Source organism: Triturus cristatus, chromosome 9, assembly GCF_964204655.1.
Source record: "Triturus cristatus chromosome 9, aTriCri1.1, whole genome shotgun sequence".
In the NCBI taxonomy this organism is placed as follows: domain Eukaryota; kingdom Metazoa; phylum Chordata; class Amphibia; order Caudata; family Salamandridae; genus Triturus; species Triturus cristatus.
In genome coordinates, this window is record NC_140592.1 from 421,942,205 (window position 1) to 421,961,589 (window position 19,385).

Consider the following 19,385-nt stretch of genomic DNA (forward strand, 5'->3'; position numbering starts at 1 on the left):
CTGAATGTCCACAGACTCGGCAGTGAGGGTAGCAGGGGAGACAGGGGCAGGGGGTGCGGTGCCTGGCACGAAGGAGACACGTTGTTGCCCTACACGGACAGAAGGGACCGGAGCAACTGGGAGGGTGGTGATGGGAATGGAGGGGGCGGTGACAATTGTAGTGCTGCTGCCAGCTGTTGGAGCAGCCTCCGCCCCCTCAGGGAGTTCAGCCTCGGACCCATCAGCGTCGTAGTCTTTGTTGGTACTACCCAGGTCCTCCACCGCACTCCCCTCGCCCTCCGTGCCACTTGATGCTTCCGACTCGGCAGGAGTGGTGGCACTGGTGCTGGATCCCTCCTGTACGTCCGTGCAGGTGTCTCCCTCGGTGTCCCCCGATGATGCTGTGGGCAAGGTAAAGAGACAGGAAATAATCAGTCACCTGTGTACATCTGACACATGAGTTCAAACAAAATAGGTCACAGTGCATATCATGAAATGCATCATGAGTAACATCTAGATGACTCTGCACATATGTAAGCCCTGCACTCCCCAGTTGGTTCACCCACCATGCCACCTAAAATAATGAAAATCAGGACACAACAGCAAATAACAGGATATCCAATTATACTGAGAAGCTAGTGTCTGTAATAACAGACGCCAATGCTGAAGGTGTCCCCACACTCATAGACCTGTGAGTACTTTAGAAATTCAAAAATAAATACTTTCTGATCCATTGGGAATCACAAGACTTTACACAATTGACAAGTTAGGAATGTGTGAATGTTCCACTTGTGGAACAGAACACACATGTGCATGAATATTAGAAGTCACACAAGGAGGTGCACAAAAAACTACATTTACAGTCATAGTATGAACTGCCAGCCTAATGCCAAGAAGCCATTGTTAAGAAGAAATGTGGTATCAGGAAGTACATATACATGGCACCACAGTGGTCCAGATGACTGGACACCAGTAAGTTGGCATCAGCAACAACCAAGGACTAACCCAAATGCAAACACACTGTGGGAACATGGATATATATAATTCCAGAACACATTTTGGACACAACTGTGCCTTTGTTGGAAATGTGCCAGTGGGTTCCCCCAAAGTGTAAAGGTGGTTTCTTGTGCACTTCCTTGGGAGAAATGTGTCATGCAGGCACATTATTGCCCTTCACAATAATCAAAGTGAAGCATCGAAATTATTGGGACATGTTGACAAGTGTAGTGAGTGCCAAGGTACAAGACTTCTTGATTGACAACTTAAAACATGCCACCTGTCACTTGGTCATCTGTACCATGATGACACAGTTGGCTACACATCTGACACACCACCTGTCATGTGGATTGGCACACATGTCCAGACACAGGACTATGCATTAGCTAATGTCCCTGAAATAGTGTTGGAATAAGGAGCACCTGCACTGAGGAGACACCCTGATAGGAACGAAGAATGTCGACACAGATGTCAGCACACACAGACCAAACCACATAGCATCGGGAGCACACACCGGTGCCAATAATGGATGAGCTGGAAACCTGTATTGCAACTATTGATACATGCTGCAAAGCACAAACATGACACCCTGCACAACATGTCTGGGTCACTGCACGTTGAGTGTCAGTCCAGACAATTAGCACACACAGGTCAGACCTGGCAAGGAGACATAAGGTTTTGACATGTATGCCTTTCCTGCACAAACCCCCCATACAGGTGACAATGTGATTGAGACAGAGCAAGTCGGTACACCTCTCAATCTGTGTTTACTAAAATGTGCATCAAGAACTCCTAAATGTACTCAACATCACCTTGTGAAGCTGACCACACATATATCTGTGACAAACAACCATCAACTGAAAGTTGTAGATAGACACACAGGCACTGCCCAGTGTGAGTATGCAGAAGCCTAATGGGGTCATCCTGTACAATGGACACATGTAGCACACTTTACGTTAATACAAATTAGGGCAGGGAACAATGCCACAGAGGCCAATTTATGCTGAACACACAGAGACTCCTTATCCTAGGAATCATGTGATGCCACACATGATTCCTAGGATAAGGTGTCTCATTGGACAGTAGTGGGCACACTGCTCCATGGTCCTGGAATGATCTGACTGTAACTGGAGCAACCGTCCCGGCCCTAGGCATATATCCCACTCATGCACATCATGTCTGAGGCCACTACATTGGTCATGCATGCTGCAAGGGTGTGTATTCAAAACCTCACACTCCTATGTGGAGCCTCAGGACAGTGCCAACAATTATGGACCCACAAATGAGTGGACAGGACAGGGCACAGGCAAGGTACCAACACATGTCACAGACCACCCCCACACATGATTCAGAAAGCATTGTGCACCGTGATGACCTTGCAGCCTAGATGACCATGTGCAATAGTGATTACACACAGACCAGGGAACACATGTCAAGGAGGGGAAGGGAGGAAGAACAGCAGCGGTTGACTAGGGGCAACAGGATATGCACTGCACATATAAACCCTGGCAGTGTATCCATGCGACTGAGCACTTCCAAAAGTTTGTGACACACAGCAGACACACATGTACCTACCCCCTTGCTGCTGCTGCTTCTCCTGTAACCACCTATCCATGTCAGGGAAGACCACCGCCAGGACACGCTTCATTTGGTGGGTCAGGCGCCGGCGCCCACTGTGTTTTCGTGCTGGTGAGTCCCCCAGCAGGACCCGGGCGATCCTCCTGGTCCAGTACCGGATGTCCTGCCAGCGTTTCCTCACCTGGGCCATGCGCCGACTGCGACCCTCCACGGAGATCACGGCCCTGACGGGCCGCTTCCACATTTTCCCCTTCTTGTAGGCGGTTACCTGTGAGGATGTCAAAGTGAGAATAGATCACTACACCTGCTCCATGTCACAGAGACACACATTAGAACATCTTTGATTTGTTGAACAGGGCATAGCATGCTGCAAACTAATAGCACCTTCGTCATAGGGAAGTTTGCCTCTGTGTAAGCCCCAATGCACTACATGGCATTGAAAGTACACAGGTGGCATGAGGGGTGAAACACACTCCCTGAACCTGGCACACACTGTACAACACAAGCAACACAAGGCTGATGTACAGCACCTCCAAGCAGTCACATGGCCCAGGCCACTGACCCAACCTCAGCAGAGTACACAGATACACACAGGCACAGATAAATCACATGCCAGTGGCAACAGCGGATATAAACATCACTCTGCACATGTGCCACTTGCCTGGGGGGTGTCACAAGCGTGGGGCTAGCCCAGCTAGTCCGACACACAGCACGGCTTACTTCTTACATCAGATGGGTTGAGCAGTTGCCTCCTCCATGCAGCTGTGGTGCAACACTCCACATAGACACTCACCCACATGACAAGGAACATTCACACACATCAATGTCCAGGGGGCGAACACATCATTTGGTCACTCTCACCACAGCTCCACTAAACTCACACACATCTGTGGGTACAGTCACCTGTCACACCGGGGGGAACACTGAATCACCTCAGGACTATAGAACAAGAATGGCCAAGAGTATTAGCCATGCTGAATGTGCCATGCACCATGCAGTGAATGTCACAGTAAGCACTAACCCTGGGCGAGACACTACGCTTCGCCCACGTAGTGTACGTAGCACTGCCTGCTTCGCAGTTTTCGAAGTAGGCGAAGCAGGCTAGCGCTACGCACACCCACGCCCGCGCATGCGCATTTCTCGCAAGAAATGCGCATGCGCGGGCTTCCGCGCATGCGCATTTGTCAGAAGAAGTTTGAAATGGAAGAGGGAGCCCCGGAGACGCCGCGTTTCAGGTAAGTTTCTTTAATTTAGTATTTATTGTAAATCCGGGGGTTTGATTTAAAAGGAGGGCGGGCGGGAGGCGGGTGGCGCGTAGTGGGGCTACGCGAAGCACGTAGTGTTCGTAGATTTGGGCACACTACGTGCTGCTTCACGTAGCCCCACTACGCCCACTACGCCCACCCTTAGTAAGCACAATGCAAGTGAGGAGTGCACACATGAACCACATCATGCTCTGCATAACTGACCTAAGCCATTCCCTCCCTGGGACCCACTCTAAACAACATTGCATGTCTGTCACACCTGGACACAATGCCAGAATTGCCAGTCACAAAAAGAAGGGGCACAGTCAAAGGTAGCGGAGTCAGCACTCACCTGCTCCCCTAGTCTACCATACAGGCTGGTGAACTGTGGGAGGATGATGTCCAGCAACGCCTCATTCTCCTCCTGGGTGAAAGGCTGGGCCCTCTCCACAGTCCTTGACATGGTGCCAGAGGAAGCCAAACAGCAGCAGTGGTGTCGATGAAAGGTTGTGCAGGCAAGTGCCCTCTCATTCCTGTACAGAGTACCGAGTGATTGGTCAGACTCATTTGCATCCTACGTTTCCTCCAATCCCTTTGAACATACACCAGTGACAGCATTAGCATTTTTTCAAATATGCAGCATCATGTCAAGTCAACAACCACTTTGCAACAATGTATAAGCTGCCCAATTGCTTTTTCCAGGCCACACGATGGATAACTTTTATCTTGAAACTGGGTATCCATGACAACCAGCATGCATTTAGGCCCTAATACTTGTCCCTTATGTGTCTCCATTGTAATTTTCAAATACCCACTCCGGTACGGTGCGTTTCACACGTACCCCTAGGACACCACTACTCTAGTGATACGGCCCATACACACGTGTGTAGGGGTCCTATACCTATGGGAGTGTTGCCGTAGGCGTATGCCATAGTGATATGGCCCGTACATGCGTGTGTAGGGGTCCTATCTCTATGGTAGTGTTGCCGTAGGCGTACGCCATAGTGATACGGCCCGTACACACGTGTGTAGGGGTCCTATCCCTATGGTAGTGTTGCCGTAGGCGTACGCCATAGTGATACGACCCCTACACACACGTGTACGGGCCGTATCACTATGGCATACGCCTACGGCAACACTCCCATAGGGATAGGACCTGTGTGTACACGTACGTGTGTACGGTCCGTACACACACACGCGTACTCCTACCCAACCCCTGTATAGTGATACGACCGTACACACGCCCTCAGAGCGTGTGTACGGTGCGTTTCACAGCTTACACTGGTGATAGGAGGCGCACAGGAAAGGAATGGAGGTGTCAGACTCGCACAAGAATGGACATCAAGTCATTGTCAGTGCAGCCCTTCATGTGTAGGGCCTAGGTACGTCAGGCAGTGATGTGGCACATGTCTCCTCATGTTTTAACCCAAAAGTTGTGTGATGACCTGTGTACACATGTCATGTGTGATGGGGCACTATGTGGCACACTTCCCCTTCACACCTTTTACATGTGTGCATATAGTACTAACTTGTCAAGCACTGCATCACTGGCATGGCACAGTCACAAACACCCGCAACTGTCCCCTGATGCCAGGTACACGGATGTTGGAAGGCGTTCCCCGGGGAGGCTGCGGAATGGGTTCCTGACCACCCTGAGGCCCACCTTTCCCAGAATTAGGCCGAGCAAGAGCAGGGAGGCCCTTCCTGGAAGGGTCTCGCACCTAGGATCGCACGCGCTGCGCTTACTCTCTCTTCGGATAGAGGGACACCACACAGTAGGTCGTTATAAGGCAATAAGCTTTTATCGGTAGCTGTCAGGGATCTTTATGATCCGGCAGGCAGGTGCAGAATTTATGCCACAAGCGGCAGCGATCTTGTGATGACGGGGAAAGGGGTAGCGGGACAGTCTTTCAATCAGTGTCTCTGCGAGGTATCCGGCGCACAGCTCTCAATCCTCGAGCTGAGGGGATGTTGCTTCTCTCGGCAATCTCTGCCAATTCTCGTGGGGGAGCGGGCCGCGAGTCACTCAGCAGGCACTGGAGAGTCGTAGTTCAGGGAGCCGCGATGGCGTCAGCAGGGCTCAGATGGTTCAGAATTCGAGGAGCCGCGACGGCGTCAGCAGGGCTCAGAGTTCGGGGAGCCGCGACGGCGTCAGCAGGGCTCAGGTGGTTCAGAGTTCGGGGAGCCGCGACGGCGTCAGCAGGGCTCAGATGGTTTCAGAGTTCGGGGAGCCGCGACGGCGTCAGCAGGGCTCAGATGGTTTCAGAGTTCGGGGAGCCGCGACAGCATCAGCAGGGCTCAAATGGTTTCAGAGTTCGGGTAGCGTTCTTCTGTTTCGGTGAGCGATCGAGCCGCGACCAGGTCAGCAGGCTCTCGTCAGTCCAGGTCTTCTCTGCCTCTCGTCCCTTCAGCACCCCTTGTTATACTCCCCCTCCTCTTTGAAGTCCGGAGTCCTCGCGGAGAGGGGTCTCGTGCCTGGGGGGCGGTATGTCGGGGTTTCCTGTCGCTCAGCCCCTTGATCTGTTCAGATGTGTCCGGGAGGGACCCCAGACGCCCAGCAGGAGAGGCGCCCGCTCACCGGGGGCCTGGTGGCCGATCGAAACCTCCCTCGGGGAAGAGACCAGAGGTGTGGCAGAGTCGGCACCTCTCGGTCTGGTTTGGGGGGGGGTTTCGTTCTCCCTCGGCCAGGCATGCGTGTTGGGGATCTGGTCGGCCCTCGGGATGTTGGTCCACGGAGGCCGGAAGGCCGTGCCCACGAGGTTCGGCGTGTTTGTAGTGTGACTTGCTGGTCGGGAGGGCCCACGCCACGAGGCCGGTCTCACACGTGGCCCCCCAGCTGAAAAGCGGGGAGAACTACCCATCCACTTGGGAGTTCTCCTCGCTGAAGTGGAAGAATCGGGACAGGCCGTCCGCGTTGGCGTGGTCAGTCCCGGGGCGATGTTCCACAGTGAAATCCATCCCCTGGAGAGAGATGGACAAGCGTAGCAGCTTGGGGTTTTCCCCTCGCATCTGCATCAACCACCGCAGGGGTCGATGATCCGTTTGCACTTGGAAGTGTGTTCCGAACAGGTAGGGCCGTAGCTTTTTGAGAGCCCAGACTACGGCGAACGTCTCACGTTCAATCGTGCTCCACCGCTGTTCCCGGGGCAGTAACCTTCGGCTGATGAAGGCTATGGGCTGATCTATGCCTTTGTCGTCGTATTGTGAGAGGACTGGTCCGATGCCGGGTTCCGAGGCGTCCGTCTGGACCACAAACTCCTGGGCGTAGTCGGGTGCTTTGAGTACTGGAGCCGCGCACATTGTGGCCTTTAGGGTGTCGAACGCCTTCTGGCAGGCGGGAGTCCAGTGTATTTTCTTAGGGTGTTTTTTGGAGGTTAGTTCTGTGAGAGGGCCTGCGATGCTGCCATAGTTTTTAATGAACCTTCGGTAGTAGCCGGTGAGGCCCAGGAAGGCTCGGACTTCCGTTTGGGTTGTAGGGGGTTCCCAGGACAAGATGGCGTCGATCTTCGGCTGGAGGGGGGCGACCTGCCCACTCCCCACCTGGTGCCCCAGATAAGTTACGGAGCCGTGCCCAATTTGACATTTGCTAGCTTTGATGGTGAGGCCGGCCCGGCGTAGAGCCAGCAGGACTTGACGGAGGTGCTGGAGTTGCGTGGTCCATTGGGAGCTGAAGACCGCTATGTCGTCAAGGTATGCTGCGCTGAACCCCTCTAGTCCGGCCAGGACCCTGTTCACCAGCCGCTGGAAGGTGGCCGGGGCATTTTTCATTCCGAACGGCATCACCCTAAAGCGGTAGTGCCCATCCGGGGTGGAGAAGGCGGAACGCTCCTTGGCTCCCTCGGTGAGGGCAATCTGCCAGTACCCACTGGTCAGGTAGAAGGTGCTGAGGTAGCAGGCGGCCCCAAGGCGGTCAATGAGTTCGTCGGCACGGGGATAGGGTGAGCGTCTGCTCGGGTGACCGCATTGAGGCCTCGGTAGTCCACGCAGAATCTCAGCTCGGGGGCAACACCCGGTGTAGTCGCTTTTGGAACCAGGACTACCGGGCTGGCCCAGGGGCTGTCGGAGGGTTCAATCACCCCAAGGTCTAACATCTTTGCCACCTCGGTCTGGATGCAGGTCCGGACCCGATCAGCGACCCGGTAGGCCCGATGTCTCACTGGCGGGCTGTCTCCGGTGTCCACGTCGTGGACACACCAGCTGGTGACCCCAGGGGTCAGGGAGAAGAGATCTGCGAACTGCCCAAGTAGCTGGCGGCAGTCGTCGGTCTGTTGGGATGTGAGGGCGTTCGACAGTCTCACTCCCTCCATGGATCCATCGGTTTCCTTCGCCCCCAGGGGGTCTGGGAGGGGCTCGGTGTCTTCTTCGGCCCCATCGTCGGTGGCCAGGAGTAGACTTAATTCGGTCCGCACAAAGTGGGGCTTTAGGCGGTTCACGTGGAGAACCCGGAGGGGGTTCCGCGGGGACTGTACATCGATGAGATAGGTGACTTGGCTCTTCCGCTCGATCACCTTGAAGGGCCCACTCCATTTATCCTGGAGAGCGCAGGGTCTCACCGGGGCCATGACCCAGACTTGTTGGCCCGGCTGAAACTCGACCAGCGTAGCATTCTGGTCATACCAGCGCTTCATCTCTTCTTGACTGGCCTCGAGGTTTGCTTCTGCGAGTTCCCTGAATTTTCGGGTCTGGTTGCGGAGCGCCAGGATGTAACGGAACACGTCTGGAGGGGTCCCCCGGGGGGTTGCTTCCCACCCCTCCTTGACCAGGCTCAGGGGTCCTAGGACGGGGTGTCCATATAACAGTTCGAATGGGTTGAATCCCAGGGATTTTTGGGGAACCTCCCGGTAGGCGAACAGGAGACATGGGAGGAGGACGTCCCACCTCCGGCGTAGGGGTTCCTCGAGGCCCATGATCATCCCTTTCAGTGTCTTGTTAAAGCGCTCGACTAGGCCGTTTCCTTGGGGGTGGTACGGGGTGGTGAATTTGTACGATACTCCGCACTGCTGCCAGAGGGACTTCATATATCGGGAGATAAAGTTCGTACCCCGGTCACTCACGACTTCAAGGGGGAAGCCCATGCGGGAGAAGATCCCCATCAAGGCCCGGCCCACTACGGGGGCCGTTACGGTGCGGAGAGGGATGGCTTCGGGGTAACGGGTGGCATGGTCCACCAGGACGAGGATGAACCTGTGGGCCTGGGCGGTCTTAGGGTCCAGTGGTCCGACAATGTCGATTTCCACCCGCTCAAAAGGGGTACTGACGACGGGGAATGGTTGGAGCGGAGCCTTGCGCTTGCCCCCACTCTTTCCGCTGGCCTGGCACGTGGGGCAGGACTTGCAGTGGGCCTCCACATTTGCTCGCATCTTGGGCCAGTAGAAGTGGGTGACGAGTCGCTGGTAGGTCTTATCTCGGCCGACTTCTGTTCACTGTACAGCAGTCCGTTCTCCCAGTATACCCAGTGGGTGCCAGTCCGGTCGCCTGCTGCTTGGGCCTCGGCCTGTTGTCGGGGTCCAATGAGGGACGGGCAGGTGGATTGTTCTTGGCAGAACTCTTCACGGGAGGGGCCCCCCTCGCAGGGCCACGGGGCCAGTTCTGGCAAGTCTCCGAGTTTGGTCAGGGTTGCGGGGTCCGAAGGCCCGGATTCTTCGCCGGGAGCGGTTGGTTCGTCCAGAAGGGGGTCGTCGGCCTCTGGTGGCGTATCCTGGCTCTCGGGGATGGTGGCGGTGTTCAGGGGCATGGCCTCTCCCCCCTCGGAGGAAGGCGCCCGGAGAGTCATCGAGCGCGTGGTGGCGCATACCCACTCAGGTAGGCCCATCATCTCGAGGTGGGCCCTTCGTTCCACTTGTCCCCACGGGGAGTTCTCCAGGTCGTTGCCCAGGAGGCAGTCCACGGGATGGGAGGTTCGGACCGCTACTTTTAACTTGCCGGTGACTCCCCCCATTCGAAGGGGACTAGGGCCATCCGGCAGAGGCTCTCGGAATTGTCTGATGAGATGACGGGGCAAAAGGCGTCAGGCAGGATCTGATCCTCGGAAATCAGGTGACAATGGACCGCCGTGACACTCGCCCCCGTGTCCCGGAGCCCTTCGATGCGGTGACCGTTGACCGTCACCTGCTGTCGATACTTCTTCGTGTTGGCGGGCAGGGGCGTTCCGGGGACCATCTCCCGGTCCCCTAGGGAGACCAAGGCCATGGCGGCTGGTTCCCATTCTTCGGAGTCTTCCATCTCTTCCCCCAGGGCTACAGAGGCCATCTGTCGAGCCGGCGGGGTTGTGGTGGCGGTCCGCTGGTACAGGGGACACTGAGGGTCACTGGCATAGTGTCCGGTCTGCTGGCAGTGGAAACATGTGATTCTCCCTCGGGGTCCCGGCCTCCCTGGTGGCCCGGTGCTGGCCTGAGGCGGAGCTGGAAAGGGCGGAGATTGTCCTCTGGGAGGGCTGAGCGGGGATCCCCCCGGGAGCTCCCTTTGCCGGCCTTGGTTCCCTCCGTCCCTCTGGCGGGGGGGTCCCTGATTGTGGCGACCGTAGTCTCCCAAGGGGCCCCGGGAGGTCTGGGTGTTCACCCACCGGTCAGCCTCGACGGCCAGTTTCAGAGGGTCTGTGAATTTGCTGTCCAGGAGGTGCTGGCGCAGCTCTACGAAGCAATTAGCGGCCAAGTGTTCCCATGCGGTTAGGTCGAACAGCTCCTCAAAAGTGGAGACCTTGCTGCCCTTGATCCATCCGTCCAAGGCCCGGCTGTAAAAGTTCACGTACTCCACCCATGTAGTACCGGGTATCTTTTTGCAGTCTCTAAACCGTTGCCGGTACATTTCAGGGGTGAGCCCATATCTGGCTACCAGGGCCTCTTTCATGTGACCATAGGAGTTCATCACGGTGGAGGGCAGGTCTAGCAGGGTATCTCTCCCCTCACTCAGGAACCTGCCCCACAGCCCAGCCCCCCAGTCTTTCTGCGGGACTCGGTGGGAGGTCATGGCGACTTCGTAGGCCTTGAACCATTGCTGAATGTCGTCGTTCTTATAGTATTCTTTCACCACATCTTTGGGGATGTGGACCTTTGGTTCCACGGTGGAGGAGATGGGTTGGGTTTCTGAGGGTCGGGCCTCCGCCCTCCTGGCCTTGAGCTTGATTTCTTTTAGGCTACGTTTGTGCTCTAGTTGGAGTTTCTTTTCTTCGTGTTCTCTCTGTCGTTTCTTTTCCTCTAGTTCTCCATTTAGGCATAACTGTTCTACTGCCAGTTTTTTTTCAGCCAGTTTTATCTCTCCTTCGATTTTTAGTTTTGCTAGTTCCAGTTCGTGGTTGCGACTTCTTTCTCGGTCCGCTAGTTCCTCTGGGGATAGGCCCCCCTCGGGGGCGCCGTTCCTCCCCGGGCTGCTTCGTGGTTCGTTGGGGGGTTCTCCTTCTGTTGGTGTCCGGGGAGTTTCTGCCTCGACCCACGTTTTTAATGCCCCCTGGAAGTCCTCTTTCGTGCTTAGTCCGGTGGTAGCGATTCCAAAGTCTTTGCAAAATTGTTTCAGTTCTCGGTGCGTATAAGATTCCAACTGGTCTTTTTGAAATGCCGTGCTTGGGTTGGTGCCTGCGGCACCTAGGGAAGTTTCTCCTTCCATTCTTCTTGGTGGTGCGTAAGCCGTCTACTGCACGATCTATAGGTGTTGGCTCGGATCCCGTCGCCTGCCACCAAATGTTGGAAGGCGTTCCCCGGGGAGGCTGCGGAATGGGTTCCTGACCCCCCTGAGGCCCACCTTTCCCAGAATTAGGCCAGGCAAGAGCAGGGAGGCCCTTCCTGGAAGGGTCTCGCAACTAGGATCGCACGCGCTGCGCTTACTCTCTCTTCGGATAGAGGGACACCACACAGTAGGTCGTTATAAGGCAATAAGCTTTTATCGGTAGTTGTCAGGGATCTTTATGATCCGGCAGGCAGGTGCAGAATTAATGCCACAAGCGGCAGCGATCTTGTGATGACGGGGAAAGGGGTAGCGGGACAGTCTTTCAATCAGTGTCTCTGCGAGGTATCCGGCGCACAGCTCTCAATCCTCGAGCTGAGGGGATGTTGCTTCTCTCGGCAATCTCTGCCGATTCTCGTGGGGGAGTGGGCCGCGAGTCACTCAGCAGGCACCGGAGAGTCGTAGTTCAGGGAGCCGCGACGGCGTCAGCAGGGCTCAGATGGTTCAGAATTCGAGGAGCCGCGACGGCGTCAGCAGGGCTCAGATGGTTCAGAGTTCGGGGAGCCGCGACGGCGTCAGCAGGGCTCAGGTGGTTCAGAGTTCGGGAAGCCGCAACGGCGTCAGCAGGGCTCAGATGGTTTCAGAGTTCGGGGAGCCGCGACGGCGTCAGCAGGGCTCAGATGGTTTCAGAGTTCGGGGAGCCGCGACGGCGTCAGCAGGGCTCAGATGGTTTCACAGTTCGGGTAGCGTTCTTCTGTTTCGGTGAGCGATCGAGCCGCGACCAGGTCAGCAGGCTCTCGTCAGTCCAGGTCTTCTCTGCCTCTCGTCCCTTCAGCACCCCTTGTTATACTCCCCCTCCTCTTTGAAGTCCGGAGTCCTTGCGGAGAGGGGTCTCGTGCCTGGGGGGCGGTGTGTCGGGGTTTCCTGTCGCTCAGCCCCTTGATCTGTTCAGATGTGTCCGGGAGGGACCCCAGACGCCCAGCAGGAGAGGCGCCCGCTCACCGGGGGCCTGGTGGCCGATCGAAACCTCCCTCGGGAGAGACCAGAGGTGTGGCAGAGTCGGCGCCTCTCGGTCTGGTTTGGGGGGGGGGTTTCGTTCTTCCTCGGCCGGGCATGCGTGTTGGGGATCTGGTCGGCCCTTGGGATGTTGGTCCACGGAGGCCGGAAAGCCGTGCCCACGAGGTTCGGCGTGTTTGTAGTGTGACTTGCTGGTCGGGAGGGCCCACGCCACGAGGCCGGTCTCACAACGGATGATGACACCTGACATCTATCTACCAGCGTGCCACGATGTGAATATGTCATGTGTGTGTCATGTGTTCCCATGAGCTTGCTGTTGGTGTTCCATCAACTGCATCTGCTGTAGCTGCATCCAACATGTGTCTGTGTGTAGATGGCCATGGCACACAATGACGCACACCAGGCCACATGTGGAATTACACGTAATGTGTGTCTGTATGCATCGAACAGGGACTTGCGAGCTGAGGACATATCTGCGTAGTCTCAATGTCTGTATGATAAGTATTGACATGTACCCCTTCATGGCAAGGTGTGTGGTCTGTCCTTTTTCAATGACATGTGACCTGTGCATCTGGCTTTCCGCCAGCTGTCTGTATGAGATAACATCCTTCAAATGCACATATGTGGATGTATGTCACTCCTGTAATGTGTCTGGCTGTTCACTCACACTGGCCCACATCTACTTTCATGGCATGTCATGCAGACCTTGACAATCCACGTTTGTAGCTGGCTCTTGGTAGGAGTATCACCTGGCTGGCATACGTGTCCAGGATGTATTGCACAGAACAGACTCTGTATGTAGCATATGTGTATTAGCTGTTGAACATGTGCTAAGTTCATTGCCATTGGTGTAGTAATGTATCCAATCTCTGTTGTTCCTTCCAAATTTCTGCAGGGCACCGCCTCTCCCCCGACCAATGCCAGACTTGGGTGCCATGAGGGAACGTGACTGCATACACCATTACAGATTCCCCCAACAGTTAATGTAGGACCTGACAAACAGGCTGGCACCACACCTCCAACCGCGACACAGTTATCCGACTGTGCTGACCCCCAAGATGAAGGTGATGTCAGCCCTACATTTCTTTGCCACTGGTACGTTTCAATTCACCATAGCTGATGTGGGTGGCATGTCCCAGACCATGTTCAGCCGTGTCCTGCATGATGTGTTAGAAGCCATGTTGGAGCACCTGGATGAATTCATCCATTTTCCAACTCATGAGCAGTTGACAGGTATCAAGGGTTGGTTCTATGCCCTGGGAGGGATGCCCCATGTAATTGGGTCCATTGATGGGACACGTGTGGCTTTGGTACCACCACAGGCACAGGAGGTAGCCTATCGCAACCGTAAACATTATCACTCCATTAATGCCCTTGTGGTGTGTCTTGCTAACATGCTGATTTCCCATGTCTGTGCACGTTTTCCAGGGTCAGCACACGATGCCTATATCATGAGGCATAGCAGGGTGCCAGAAATGATGCTGCGGCTGCACAACGAACGAGCATGTCTTGTTGGTGGGTAGACTCTGTTTGTCCAGTATTTAGCGGTATCTTTGTATGTTACCGCATCTCCTGATCCACTTCTTTACATGATGTTTCCATGTAGGGGACTCTGGCTATCCCAACATGCCATGGCTGGTGATGCCTCTCCGCAACCCCAGAACAGCTGCAGATCACCGTTACAACAACGCCCATGGGCAGACCAGGCGAGTGATTGAGAGGACGTTTGGCCTCCTGAAGAGCCGATTCCGTTGCCTCCACAAGACAGGCGGGTCCCTCCCATATGCACCGGTGAAGATCTGCAAAATCTTCCTCGTGTGCTGCATGCTGCACAACATTGCAGTGGAGAAAGCTGTGCCACTCATCCTGGATCCCGATGAGCAGGAACATCCACCCGTTGGTCACGAGGCAAGTGAGGAGGAGGACATCCGGAGTCAGCTCATACGCAACTTCTTCTCATAATGGTGAGTCCCTGGGTCTGAGTGTGCACGCTTGGAGCCTTGTGTGGCATGTGTTGCAATGTGTGTGTCCAGCTGACTGTATGCTAAGTGACTTAGAGTTGTGTTCTGATGTGTCACTCGAGTGCTGATGTCATTCCACACATTGTAGCTGACACACTCAATTGACAACTAGCATGGTGCATGCGGATGACTATCATTTTCCTGACTTCTTCTGTGTCTGTCATCCCCAGGTAGTTGCGCATGCTGTCTCTGCTCGTGGCATCGTTGTGCTCCTGCTATTCCTCATGAGTATTGCCACATGTGCTGAATCAGCGTTACATGCACGGACATGGTGAAAAGTCTCCTTTGGGTAAGAATTGCAGCAAGGCATTTTGGGTGTGGTAGTTGTTTGGAATGTGTGGGCACTGCTCCTGTGCAGGTTTTGTTACTATGCATACATGTTGATTCACCATGGGGCACATGACATGTAGCATGACTCACATTAATTGATAGTCACACTTCGTGACAGTCATCTGTTATGCGATAGTGGATTGTGATGAAGGCATCAATGTGTGTACAACTTCCCTCGGAAACATACGGGAGGCTACGGGTGGACATAATGTGGGACTTCCCCATAAGAGGCTCAATGGGGAATTGCAGCCTCTCCGTGTGCAGCAGGGGATGTTTGGCTCACCCCCTTCACTTGTGTGCCAGTCCACTGGAATTAGAGCATCTGTGGTGCGAAGGGGCTGTCCAGTGTAGGTCCCACATGTTCATCCAAAAGACCTGTGAGTCTGTTCATATTGATGCATTTCCATGGGTGTGAGCCTGGTAATAAAGGTGTTTCTCACCCTCCAAGGTGCCTAACCTCTGTCAATGCAGGTCTCTTGCCACTGTGCATGTGGCATCTCTGGCATGGTTGTCAAGGATTGTGCATATGAGTCTATGTGTAGATTACCAACCTGCATGCTGTTCTTCATGTATTTGATTCTCTATTGTGCATGAAGTCCATGGCTGTGTATGTGTTTTGGCATGTTGGTCCCCACAACAGGCCGTCAACACCTTCTGGGGTGTGTTTCCTGTGCACAGCTCGGCCTTCAGTTTCATGATCCGGTGTCAGTCATCTTTGGTGATTGTGCATCCTTTGTCTCTGGGTGTGCCATTGAAACCGGTCACTCCTTCCTTTACATACACCTGTTGCAGTAGTCCTTTCTGACATCCTAGTCTTTGTGTGGAAATTGTGGTATAGTTCCCAGGACATGCTGCCTGCTGTTGCAGCCCCTGCAGCATGGGCACACGAAGTTTTCTGATTTGGCAACACACACACATCAAAGATGCTCCTCCCTTACTCCCTCAACCCATTCTTTTGGCTGCCATCAGCTTGTCTGTGCCACAGTTGCGGCCACGCGGTGCCAAAGGCTGGACCGTCTGCACATGCAACGTGCATATTGCACGACCCTCAGGTCCTTGCATGACCCACATCACACTACAGTCTGATGTTGCAGACATCCTCCAAGCAATGTCCATCCACACATCTCCCGCCTGCTCTCAGGCATACACTAAGCGCACACACAACAACTTTGCATGATGAGTGTGCAACTCCGACTGCCTACATGGCGCTGCCATGCCTTCCAGGCCCTGTCACACCCACCAGGTCATGTCCCTCCTACTCCCCACCGGATCTGTACCCCGGCAAGGCCATGGGAGTGGGACTCAAGGCTTCTGCATGTAGTATGGTGTTGTTTTCAGGCACATGGCACAGGTATCATCTCTCAGCGTGCCAATCTACAGTGTGTCCAGGACCCCCCTCTCCACCATCACATGCGCACACAACCTCATCATCAACTCGTATGCCATTGACAGCCAGGTGCTCCTCACCCTCACCAAGGACGTAGACATTGCCAGTTCCAATATTCAAGATTGAATGAGATCCATTGATGAATGGCAGAACAGCAGCCACCTGAGGCTGGACTTGTACAGGACTGAGGTCAACATCTGAGGATTGTCCCCTTACAGCTGGGTCAACTGCTTGTGTTCCACCCGCAAAAGCCGTGCACAAGCACCCAGTGTCTACAAGATGGTGTGCCTCATGGATTGCTTGCTCACATTTGCCATGCTAATCACCAGCATCTGTGCCTCAGACTGCAACACCCTCTGAATTATGCACATGATCCCCAGATAGATCCACTCCTAGGAAAGACGGACCATCCCCCAGGTCTACGACAACATCCGTGTCAAATACTGCCCTCTACGGAGCAGCCACATCCAAACTCCCGGGAAACTTGTCCACATCCAGGCTGCATCTGCACACCTCAGCTGCAACATCCCGCACCCCAGCCACATCACCCTCCAGCAGAGATAGCTTCAATGGATCACTGTGTGCTGCAGGATGACCTTCAGACTCAGGAGGCAGGCCACAACCCCGACCCAAAAGCAACCTTGTACCACTGTCATCCGAGACCCCGTAGTGCCATCTCCGTGCATCCAACCTTGACCTGCCACCATTCTTCAGATCCACCGTACTCCAGCATGCAGGACATAGTTCTCCCACCTGGCAACACATACCTGGGACTCCCTCCCTGGGAACCTACGAATGAGGCATGACCTCTACGCCTTAATGATACTCTTCCAAATAGGTCTGTCGGCACAGTATTGCATGCACCCCTCAGCAGCTTGAGGCCATCACAGGTGAGTATTGTGCTCCTGTACCAGACTAAGATCCCAGGGTATGGATGGGTGGAGTTAGTTCAACACTCAGGCATAGTTTGACATTTACACACACATATGTTGTGTAATAATGCCAAATGACAGCAACATCTCATGACAAAATAAAGTTTTTATTTTTGGTGGGGTAAGTCTTTTGGTAGATGAAGTAAGGTGCTCTACCGGGTACATAGACTCCAAAGTTCACAGGGGGAGATGGCATCCTTGTCAGTTGGAGTCATCAGAGTCCAGACCACAGTGTTGGTCATCATTGGTCAGACTGTGACCAGCAAGTCCATGTGGCAGAGAATGTCATTGGGTGAGGTGGTGCTGTTGCGCCAGAGGGCCAGGTGCCAGGCCAGGTGACCTGGGAGATGTGGATGGTCCGCTGACTCTCACGGTCTTTTCCGTGGATTACCCACCTTCCTCGCGGGACCCTCAGATGCAGGCCTTGATGATGTCTGTGATGCTCCATCGGACGAATCCTCCTCCTCCTCCCTCCCTGTGGCTGGTGGTGGTCTTTGCCTGGTGGCACAGGGAGGGTTGCCCATGTTGTCGGCGATCCGACGGAGTGAACGGCTCATGTCTGTTTGCACCGCCAGGAGCTCAGCCAGTCTTGCCTCCATCCGTCCTTGGTGTTGTTGTTGACTGGCATGTTGCTCGGCCCGCAGGTTCTTCATCTCATCGAGGGTCCCCTTCATCTCTGTGAGGCTCGGCACTACCTGGCTGATGCCCCTGGTGTCACGCCGGTATGTGTCCAGGATGTGGCGTATGTGTGACATACTGGTTCCCTCAGCTGCCTGGTCATGTTCTCGCCTCCGCCTGCCTCCACTCCCACCACCCCTGCCCTCACGAGCCTGGCCTGCCATTGTGGGAACATCGGGTCTACGGGACCCTTGAGGGATGGCATTAGCAGGGTTGTCTGCCTCCTCCTGGGTGCCCGGAGAACCTTGTCCCTCCTGGTCAGACTGGCTGTGTTGTTCAGTGCGAGCAGGGCTCCTGGGTGTCTCCTGGGATGTGGCAGGAATGGGGGTGGGGGTTGGCACAGATGTACCTGACGCAGGTGCTGCAGGGGCTTGGGCACCAGAGGGGCCAGGTTGGTCAGGGTCATCCACGGAGTGGTGAGAGTCGTCGCTGCCGGTGGGATCATCTTCACGCTGAGCCTGGGACTGTGATTGTTCCCCCCATTGTTGGGGGGAGGTCGATGACGTTGCCCTGTGTGTGAGAGAGAGACAACGTTAATGCTGTTTCATGCCACATCCATGTTTCATACATATTCAAGTTGTCACAGTTCCCCCAGGTAGTTGGATGTGCCTAGCATTCGTCTCAATGTCCACTTGGGGATGGGTATGTTGCGGGGTACAGATTGATATGTTCTCCTGAGTGTTTGACCAGTAGATTTTTGGCTAGGATGCTTATTTGGCTATGGATTGGTCTTGTAGTGTCACATGTCCATTGTGGGAGTGGGTAAATCCGTTGCCTGCCCCGGGGGTGTGTGCTTGTGTGAGGGGGGTGTGTGACCGGGCCTGCTGTTGGGTGTAGTGTGATTTGTCATTCGGTCTCCCAGGTGATGTGTCTGACCCCTCATGGTGCATGCTGGCATGACAGTGAGTGTGAGTTCCTGTGCTAGATATCTGAGCTTGTGGAGTTGGTGTTTGAGTGTACAGTGGTCACAGGAGGGCCTTGTGCTGCATACAGCAGGGCCAAGTGTCAGCTACCTTGTCAGTACTTTGCTAGTCCCTGTGCATTGGGCATGGTGCATGGGTATGTACCTAGGCCATATGGGCTGAGGGCATTGGTGTCTGCTTCTGAGTTGCACAATATGTTGTGTGAGCCCCACCCTCCCAGCATCCCGGACATCCAGTCTTGGGTTTGTGGTTGGTGTGGCCTGGGACATGGCATTGCCTTTATTTGTGAATGGGGCATGGAGACGTTAGTGGCATGAGCGTGTGTTTTGAGTGTGGTTGTGTGCGGTGAGGGCTTGGGGGAAGTTGCGTGCATTTGGTGTGTTTGTGGTGTGGATGGCATTCCCCCCATGTTACGTGAGTTGTTTGTGTACTCACCAGGCTCTGCGACTCCTTCGACTTCGTGTACTCCCACTGGCGGAAGCATGGCCATCACCTTCTCCTCCCAGGGATGGTAATGTACGGGTCTGCGGGGCAGCCCACCTCCAGTGATGTTACTCTGGGCGTATTCCTCGTTCATTTTTATCTTGACTGCCCTGTGCAGATCGTACCACCTGGCTTGGCATTCATGCCTGGTCCTTCAGAAG